This window comes from Microtus oregoni, unplaced genomic scaffold, assembly GCF_018167655.1.
Source record: "Microtus oregoni isolate MIOR12 unplaced genomic scaffold, Mior012 000019F_ref0000042, whole genome shotgun sequence".
NCBI classification, from domain to species: domain Eukaryota; kingdom Metazoa; phylum Chordata; class Mammalia; order Rodentia; family Cricetidae; genus Microtus; species Microtus oregoni.
In genome coordinates, this window is record NW_024543078.1 from 21,111,692 (window position 1) to 21,121,143 (window position 9,452).

The following is a 9,452-nucleotide window of genomic DNA, read 5'->3' on the forward strand; positions in this document are numbered from 1 at the left end:
TGTATCGTGGTGTTGGCATGAAGAATTTCATCATCTTTCTCATGAACTAATATATTTTGAAAATCAGGAAACCTATAAATAGTCCAGTTAAATCCTGATGACAGTAATAAAAGAATTACAGTAATGTTTTATAATATTTTATAGCTTATAAAATAATTTCACAGACATTTTCTCATTTAGTTTTATGATTATTTGTACCAAGTTTTTATAGACTTATCTAAATCAATAAAACACTTGCTGAAGAAAATAATTACAATTAGTATTTAAGTTTTTTCCTTTGGCATGTGTGGAAATTGACATATTTGTGTGTATGATTACACGTGTGTATGCATGTGGCAGCCAGAGGTCAGTTCTGGAGTCTTTCTCAGTTGCTCTCCATCTTTCTGTCTCTCTCAGCTTGAAGCTCTCCTGCTCAGCTAGCCTGGGTCATGGGCGTGTGCCGCTGTGCCTGGTTTTTCACGTTGGCTTTGGAGGCTTGACCTTGGGTCCTGTGCTTCCTCACCAAGCAGTTCATCAGCTGGGCCATCTTCCCAGGCCCACTTTTAAAAGATGAAAAACCAAACCAAACCAACAAAACCAAAACACAGTGAAATAGTGCTTAAGAGCCACAGTGTTGCCATTTAACAAGCAAACATCGCTGCTGGCCTCTTCTGTCTCAGCCTGAACTCTTCCTAGTGCCCCTGCTCTGTTGGGATGGGAAGTGGATCTGTTTTATTTTGAAGGGGCAAACCAATGGGCCTCTGCGTATTTTTCCTTTCTGTAAAGAGTGTGTTTGATTTAATGCTTTACTTTGTGCTTTGTGACAGGCATCCTCACTCAAGGACAGCTGGGCCTGGTCAGCCTCATCCTCCAGTACTTCCACTGTGGTGAGGTGAATGAGGCCATCAACATCCTGAGCAGCTCCCTCAATCAAAATATCTCTTTCCTTGCTCTCATCTCTGTCCTTCCTCCACCTCAACAAACCCATTCCTCAAGTTCTCTTCCACTTCCCTTCTCTCCTCCTCTTCCCTCTCTACCCTCCCTTCTCCTCCAATCCTCATACTCCCAATTTTGTCAGGCATTCTTGTCTATTTCCCCTTTCCAGGTAGATCTATGTATGTTTTTCTTAGGGTTCACCTTGTTACTTAGCTTTTCGAGGATCATGAACTATAGGCTCAATATCCTTTGCTTTACAGCTAGTATCCACTTATGAGTGAGCACATACCGTGTTCATCTTTCTGGGTCTGAGTTACCTCACTCAGGATGGTATCTTCTACTTCCATTCATTTGCATGCAAATTTAAAGATGTTATTATTTTTTCCTGCTGAGTAGTATTCCATTTACTGTGTAAATGTACCACATTTTCTTTATCCATTCTTCAGTCGAAGGGCATCTAGGTTGTTTCCAGATTCTGACAATTACAAATAATGCTGCTATGAACACAGCTGAGCACATGTCTTTGTAGTATGATTGAGCATCTTTTGGGTATATGCCCAAGGGTGGTATTGCTAGGTCCTGAGGTAGGTTGATTCCCAATTTTCTGAGAAACCACCATACTGATTTGCAGAGTGCTTGTACACTCCTGTTTGTTTTTATTCCAATACCAAGCTGTTTTCATTTCTGTAGCTCTATAATAGAGCTTGATGTCAGGAATGGTGATGCTTCCGGAAGTTCCTTTATTGTATAGGATTGTTTTGGCTATCATGGGTTTTTTGTTTTCTCATATGAAGCTGATTATTGTTCTTTAAAGGTCTGTGAAGAATTGTGTTGCGATTTTGATGGGGATTGCATTGAATCTAGATTGCTTTTGGTAGGATTGGCATTTTTATTATGGTGATCCAACCTATCCTAGAGCTTGAGAGATCTTTCTATTTTCTTGCATCATTTTCAGTTTTTTTTTTCAAAGACTTAATGTTCTTGTCAAACAGGTCTTTCACTTCTTTGGTTAGTGTTACTCCCCGCCCCCCCTGCAAGATATTTTATGTTATTTGTGACTATTGCACGTAGAAGGAGGCTGCTTGTTTGTCCTGGCCACCCAGAACTGAAATAATCACACAGAAACCATATTAATTAAATCACTGCTTGGTTCATTAACTCTAATTTCTTATTGGCTAACTCTTATATCTTAATTTAACCCATCTCCATTAATCTATGTATCACCACGTGGCTGTGGCTCACCGGATAAAGTTCCCAGCATCTGTTTCCGGCAGGGGCTACATGGCTTCTCTCTGACTCTGCCCTTCTTTCTCCCAGTATTGTTTAGTTCTCCCTCCCCCCAGCTCTGTTCCCCTATAGCTCTGCTATAGGCCCAGAGTAGTTCTTTTATTAACCAATGATATTCACAGCATACAGAGTGTAATTCCACATCAATTGTGAAGGGTGATGTTTCTCTGATTTTTTTTTCAGAGCTTCTTTATCATTTGTATATAGGAGAGCTATTGGTTTTTTTGTTTTGTTTTGTTTTGAGTTGTTCTTGTATTCTGCCACATTACTGAAGGTATTTGTCAGCTATAGGAGTTCCCTAGTAGAGTTTTTGAGGTTACTTACATATACTATATCATCTGTAAATATCAAAAGTTTGACTTCTTCCTTTCCAATTTGAATCACCTTGATCTTTTGTTGTCTTACTGTTCTAGCCTGAACTTCAAGAACTATGTTGAAGAGATATGGAGAGAAAGGACAGCCTCGTCTTGTTCCTGATTTTAGTGGAATTGCTTTGAGTTTCTCTCCATTTAATTTGATGTTGGCTGTCGGCTTGCTGTATATTGCTTTTATTATGTTTAGGAATGTTCCTTGTATCCATGATCTCTCCAAGACCTTTATGATGAAGGGGTATTGGATTTTGTTGGATGCTTTTTCAGCATCTAATGAGATGATCATATGGTTTTTTCTTTAAGTTTATTTATATGGTGGATCACATTGATAGATTTTCATATGTTGAATCATCTCTGCATCTCTGGGATGGAGCCGACTTAATTATGGTGGATGATTTTTTTAATGTGTTCTTGGGTTTGCCAGTATTTTATTGTGAATTTTTGCATATATGTTCATGAGTGAGATTGGTCTGTAATTCTTTCTTAGTTGAGTCTTTATGTGGTTTCTGTATCATGATGACTGTAGGCTTATGAAAAGAGTTTGGCAATGTTTCTTCTGTTTCTATTATGTGGAACACTTTGAACAGTATAGGTATTAGCTTTTCTTTGATGTTCTATTAGAATTCTGCACTGAAACCATCCAGACTTGCACTTCTTTTGGTCAGGAGGCTTTTGAAGCCTCCTTTGAACCTGCTTCTATTTTCTTGCAGGTTATAGGTCTATTTAAATTGTTCACCTGGTCTTGATTTAATCTTGGTATTTAATTTCCGGTACCTATCCAGAAATTTGTTCATTTCTTTTACATTTTCCAATTTTGTGGAGTACAGGTTTTTGTAGTGTGACCTAATGATTCTCTGGATTTCCTCAGTGTCTGTTGTTATGTTCCTCTTTTCATTTCTTATTTTATTAATTTGGGTATTTTCTCTCTGTCTTTTGATTAGTTTTAGTAAGGGTTTGTCTAGCTTGTTGATTTTCTCAAAGAACCAGCTCTTTGTTTTGTTGATTCTTTTGTTGATTTCTTTGTTTCTATTTTATTGATCTCAGCCCTCAATTTGATTATTTCCTGTCATCTATTTCTCCTGGGTGAACCTGCTTCTTTTTGTTCTAGAGCTTTCAGATGTGCTGTTAAGTCACTAGTGTGAGATTTCTCCACTTTCTTTATGTAGGAACTTAGTGATGGGAACTTTCCTCTTAGCACTGCTTTCATGGTGTCCCATAGGTTGGGGTACACGGTGCCTTCATTTTCATTGAATTCTAGGAAGTCTTTAATTTCTTTCTTTATTTCCTCCTTGACCCAGGGGTGGTTCAATAGTTCACTGTCCAATTTCCATGAGTGTGTAGGCTTTCTGCAATTAGTGCTGTCGTTAAATTCTAACTTTAAACACGCCTTTAATCCCAGCAGGCACACTAGTAGAGGCCAGGCGGCGGTGCACACCTTTAATCCCAACATTAGAGAGGAATTTAACACAGGAGACAAGTCTTGACTCAGAGGATTCTGGGAGGCAGGATCACCCATTTTGGGTCTGAGGTAGAGGTAGAGACAGTGCTGGCTGTTTTGCTTTTCTGATCTCCAGGTTGAACCCCAATATCTGTCTCTGGGTTTTTATTATTTGTGCAACAAGTTCCCATATAGTTGTTCACGCCTATTCATAACCCCAATTCCAAAGAATCGAATAATGTATGTGATACAAACATGCATGTAGGCAAAATTCCATAAATATAAGGTAAAATAAACCTCAAAATATTATTTCTACACAGTTTTTATGTTGCATGGTTCCACTCTCTATAGGTTAGGAACTTCTGTCCTGAAGCAAGGAGCCAAACCCTTCGATTGTTGGGCAGGAAATAGAGAATGTAATTCTCCACCCCCTCAACACTGTGTTGCCTGCAAAAGATCTCGCGCAGTCATGGAGAGTCCCCAGAAAGAGACACAATTATCTGTTAACAGTGAAAAAAAAAAAAACCCAAAACAGGGACTATACCCACTCACGAAATCCTGATTCCTAATGAAGTCCAGATGAACTATAATTTTATGCTCAGATCAAATTAGTACTGTTGGGGTTATTTATATAAGAAACAGCTCTCATCTCTAAGGGAATGAGATCATTTATTCTAGAGCCAAATAAGGGTAACCATGGCAAAGGAACACAGATTTAGGCTACCCCAAATTCCATGTTCCAATATGGCAACAATTTCATGAAGTTTTTATAGAAGTGGAACAACACAAAAAATGGTCATAAATCTAGACACTAAATACACTGGAAACACCAAGTACGCAGGTTCCCGGGAAGTGAGGAGACCTTCGCTATAGGCATCAGATGTCATCTAATAACATTCTAGCTTAGTGTTGGTGAAAGCTAGTGGCCACCTGAGTTAATACATCCCCAAAGATTTCATCTAGCATTAGGTAGATGCAGGTGGGCATGTAATGGCTATTAAGGAGGCTTTCGATAGCCTAAGATAAATTGTAATGAGGCTCTCTGTAGGATAGACAGGCAGGCGAAAGAAACACATCCTCAACCTGAAACCAGAGCCAAAAGGTTAAAAGGGCCAGTGAAAGAAGCATACTTTGGTCCTGAGACCAGAGCCAAAGAAACACTCTGCCCCTGACCAACTCAGCACAAAAACCAACCAATCCCTGAGGACACAACCCAGTCAATCTTTTGAGTTTTTTGAAGCTCAGGAATTGAAATCTGATGAATTTCCCCCCTGAAAATCTTCACCCTGGAAAAACTCTGCCCCTAAGAAGCCCTGTATAAGTCCCATGCCTGTTCAATTGGCAGCTGCCTTTTTCTATCCCAGCAGAGGTAGCCATCCTGGATTCCTCCCTCCAAATCTCTCTCTCTCTCTCTCTCTCTCTCTCTCTCTCTCTCTCTCTCTCTGTGTGTGTGTGTGTGTGTGTGTGTGTGTGTGTGTGTGTGTGTGTGTCTTGTTTGGTTTTGATTTTGGTTTTTTCGAGACAGGGTTTCTCTGAGGCTTTGAAGTCTCTCCTGGAACTCACTTTGTAGACCAGGCTGGTCTCAAACTCACAGAGATCCACCTGCCTCTGCCTCCCGAGTGCTGGGATTAAAGGTATGTGCCACTACCACCTGGCTTTCCAATAACTCTCTTGAATGAGGTTTGGGTGGGAAGACCTTTTCTGGAATGGAGCTGAGAAGTAACAACTGAGCAGAGCAGAGTGGAACAGGGCTGTAACACTTTCCCTGCAGAAACCTTCGGAGCAGAGCTGTTACCCTACCGGGAACCCGAAGCAGAGCTGGAGCAGAGCTGTTACCCTACAGGGAACCTGAAGCAGAGCTGAAGCAGAGCTGTTACCCTACAGGGAACCTGAAGCAGGGCTGGAGCAGCTTCTTTTGCTAGATTGGGGAAACTTTTTCTGGAGCAGAGCTGTAAGCTGCTATGCTTATAGTGACTTTGTGGTATTCCTTGGCTCCCGGCTGCCAGGATAAAGTTAATACTTACTCTACTTAAACGTGTTCAGTGGAGAGTTGTGGGAGGCATTGAGCTACTACTGGGAACACTGGTGAATTCTGTATCAAATATATAAATCACAATAAATCCATAAATCCTTTCAAGAAAATAATGGGAGTGAGGACCTATATAGATAGGAAGAGCTCTCTGTCTTGGGGAATTGGTTAGCTAAGGCCAAACCTGAAGTATTAGAAAGGAGAGGTCCTCACTTTCTGAGGGGAATGGTTAATGGGAAACTCATCTGCACTTGCCTAGAACTCAGAAAAGCCTGGGTTTTGGCCCCTAGCACCTCAAGTGTTTTTAAAAATAAAGGGAAGGGAAAAAGAAAATAAAGGAATGGAAAATAAAACAGAAGGAAGGTCAGAACTGGGTCGGCTACAGGAACAACAGGTGTAGGTCCAGGTCCAGATGGATGGACAGGCTGATGTCAGAGGACAGCTGCGGAGGCTGAGCCAGCAGCAGGGGAGTGAGCTGAAGTGCCAGGGTCAGCTGGGAATTCCCTGTCTGGGTTAGTCACACACACACAAACACACACACACACACACACACACACACACACCAGGATTAGATGACAGGTCAGGATGGAGCCATTGTCATCATGGTACCACTGTTGGGGGTACAAATGAGGGAGTCTCACCTGTTCCTTCGTCTGGTGTGTCTGGTAAGTTATTGGGCTTGGTTGTTCTGATATGATTTTAATGCATTCCTATGCCTCTAATGTCTCAACCTACCAATACATCCATTAGATGCTTCCCTTTCTATTCCCAGGAATAGGTGATTGCTCAGTCAATGGTGCATGGGCGGGCCAGACAGAAGGTGGTGTTTGCAGGCCCACCCTAGAGCACAATGGTTTTTTCCTTCAATATGGAGCCAAAGCTACTTGTAAAACGTAGTCTCTCAGAACAAAGCACACTTGGGGAAAAAAATCACTGTTTTACACAAATATGTGTAATTTGGAGCAGGACTCTGCCTGCTCTCAGCAGGGAAAAGAGAGAAGTAAAAACCCTGACCTGGGGTCTAGGATGTGGATTCCATCCTCTGCTGGAGAAAAGGCCAATAGGCCTGGACTGCACAGGGAAACACACAGAGGAGCTTGCTGGCACAGACACACATGGCTCCCACTGTGGCTGTCTGGAGAGAGCTTCTTTGAAGAAAAAAGAATTTATTCTGGAGTCAAATTTTGAGATGCTGGCCTAGGAACACAGACTCGGCACCATGTTCCAATGTACAGGTTCATGAATGTTTTATACATAGAGAATGAAAGGCAGTCATAAATCAAGACACTTTCAACATAGTGATGGAAACTCCGGGCAAACATGCTACAGCAAAGCCAGGAAATCTCTGTTCGAGTTTTCAGATGCTATCTGATGACATGTTTAGCTTCCGGGATGATGGATATGGTCTACTAAGTTACTATACCCTATATGGTAGTCCTGAGAATGTGGTTCAGACCCGTTTGAGTGATACATGGCAATAAAGATAGCCTTAGATAATTGGAGTCTAGGTCTGTAACATTCCAACCTTCCATAATCAGGACGTGCTTATTAGTCAGCCAGTCAGTCCAGTCATAGAAAATCTATAGCACAGGTGTATCTTTTCTTTCTGGGAACTTCAGTTTAAGGGCTTAAGATGAAAGGGGAGCAGGAGGAGGTGCTAGTCCATGCTAGACCCTTACAGTAGGAAGGTGCTAGTCCATGCTAGATAGACCCTTGCAGTAGGAAGGTGCTAGTCCATGCTAGACCCTTGCAGTAGGAAGGTGCTAGTCCATGCTAGACCCTTACAGTAGGAAGGTGCTAGTCCATGCTAGACCCTTACAGTAGGAAGGTGCTAGTCCATGCTAGATAGACCCTTGCAGTAGGAAGGTGCTAGTCCATGCTAGACCCTTACAGTAGGAAGGTGCTAGTCCATGCTAGACCCTTACAGTAGGAAGGTGCTAGTCCATGCTAGATAGACCCTTGCAGTAGGAAGGTGCTAGTCCATGCTAGACCCTTGCAGTAGGAAGGTGCTAGTCCATGCTAGACCCTTACAGTAGGAAGGTGCTAGTCCATGCTAGACCCTTACAGTAGGAAGGTGCTAGTCCATGCTAGACCCTTACAGTAGGAAGGTGCTAGTCCATGCTAGACCCTTACAGTAGAAGGTATTAGTCCATGCTAGACCCTTACAGTAGGAAGGTGCTAGTCCATGCTAGACTGTAGTAATAAGGGTGGTGGGGCTGCGTCCCCAGCACCCGGCCGCCCCCACGGCTAGCTTTACCCAAAATAACAACACACAAACTGTATTCATTTAAACACTGCTTGGCCCTTTAGCTCTAGCCCTTACAGGCTAATTCTCACATCCCGATCAACCCATCTCTAATAATCTGTGAGCACCGGTTTTACCGGGAAAGATTCAGCATGTCTGACCTGGCGGCTTGCTTCATCGCATGTGTCTGCCTGGGAGCGGGGCATGGCATCTCTCTCAGGCGTCTGCTCCCGAGAGGAGAGCTGTGGAGTCTGAGCTCACTTCCTCTTCCTCCCAGCGTTCTGTTCTGTTTACTCCTCCCACCTATCTTCTAACCAATAAAATGGGCCAAGGCAGTTCCTTTATTAGCCAATGACCTTCCTCCATCACTAGACCCTTACAGTAGGAAGGTGTTAGTCCATGCTAGACCCTTACAGTAGGAAGGTGTTAGTCCATGCTAGACCCTTACATTAGTCTGATATAGGTTGAATTTCTTCTTGAAATGCAAAGTCTAACATTCACATTTGAATCCTTTATATATTCACTCCACAGCTTCTAATACTGAACATCAAAGGAAAACAGAGATTATTTTAGAATTGTATTGGTTTTGATATTGTCAGTTATGTTGATTAACAAACAATCTTGATTATCTTGAGTAGGAAAGACCATCCCATTGGGTAGAATGTGTAAGAGCTGGAGAGATAAAGCATCCCTGTATAGAGAAGATTATACAGAAAAAAGCACAGTTGGAGTCCTTAGCACTGGGAGGGGGGAGGCAGAGGACCAGTAGTTCAAGGTCATCCTCAGCTATACCGCAATTTCAAAGCCATTCTGAGCTAGAGACCTGCCGAAAAAGAAATTAAGTATCAGTTATAATGTAGAAGTAACTAAATAAAATTACAACCCATAGTAGGGCTTTCAAAACTGAAAGAAACCTTTGAAATTATCTGGTATTTTTGCATTTTTTTTATAAATTCTACAACTAATGACAATGAATTTTGACATAGATTTCTTGTATATTTCTCCAGTATACCCAAAAGTAAACTGGGGCTGGGGTAAATACACAAACACGTAACAAATGAATGTTAAGGGAGGTTTTGCCTTTGCTGCTTTTACAGCGAGATCCCATGCAACAGACCGGAGTTCCAACAGTTAACACTTCACTAGCTGGGGCACTGTGGCAACTCT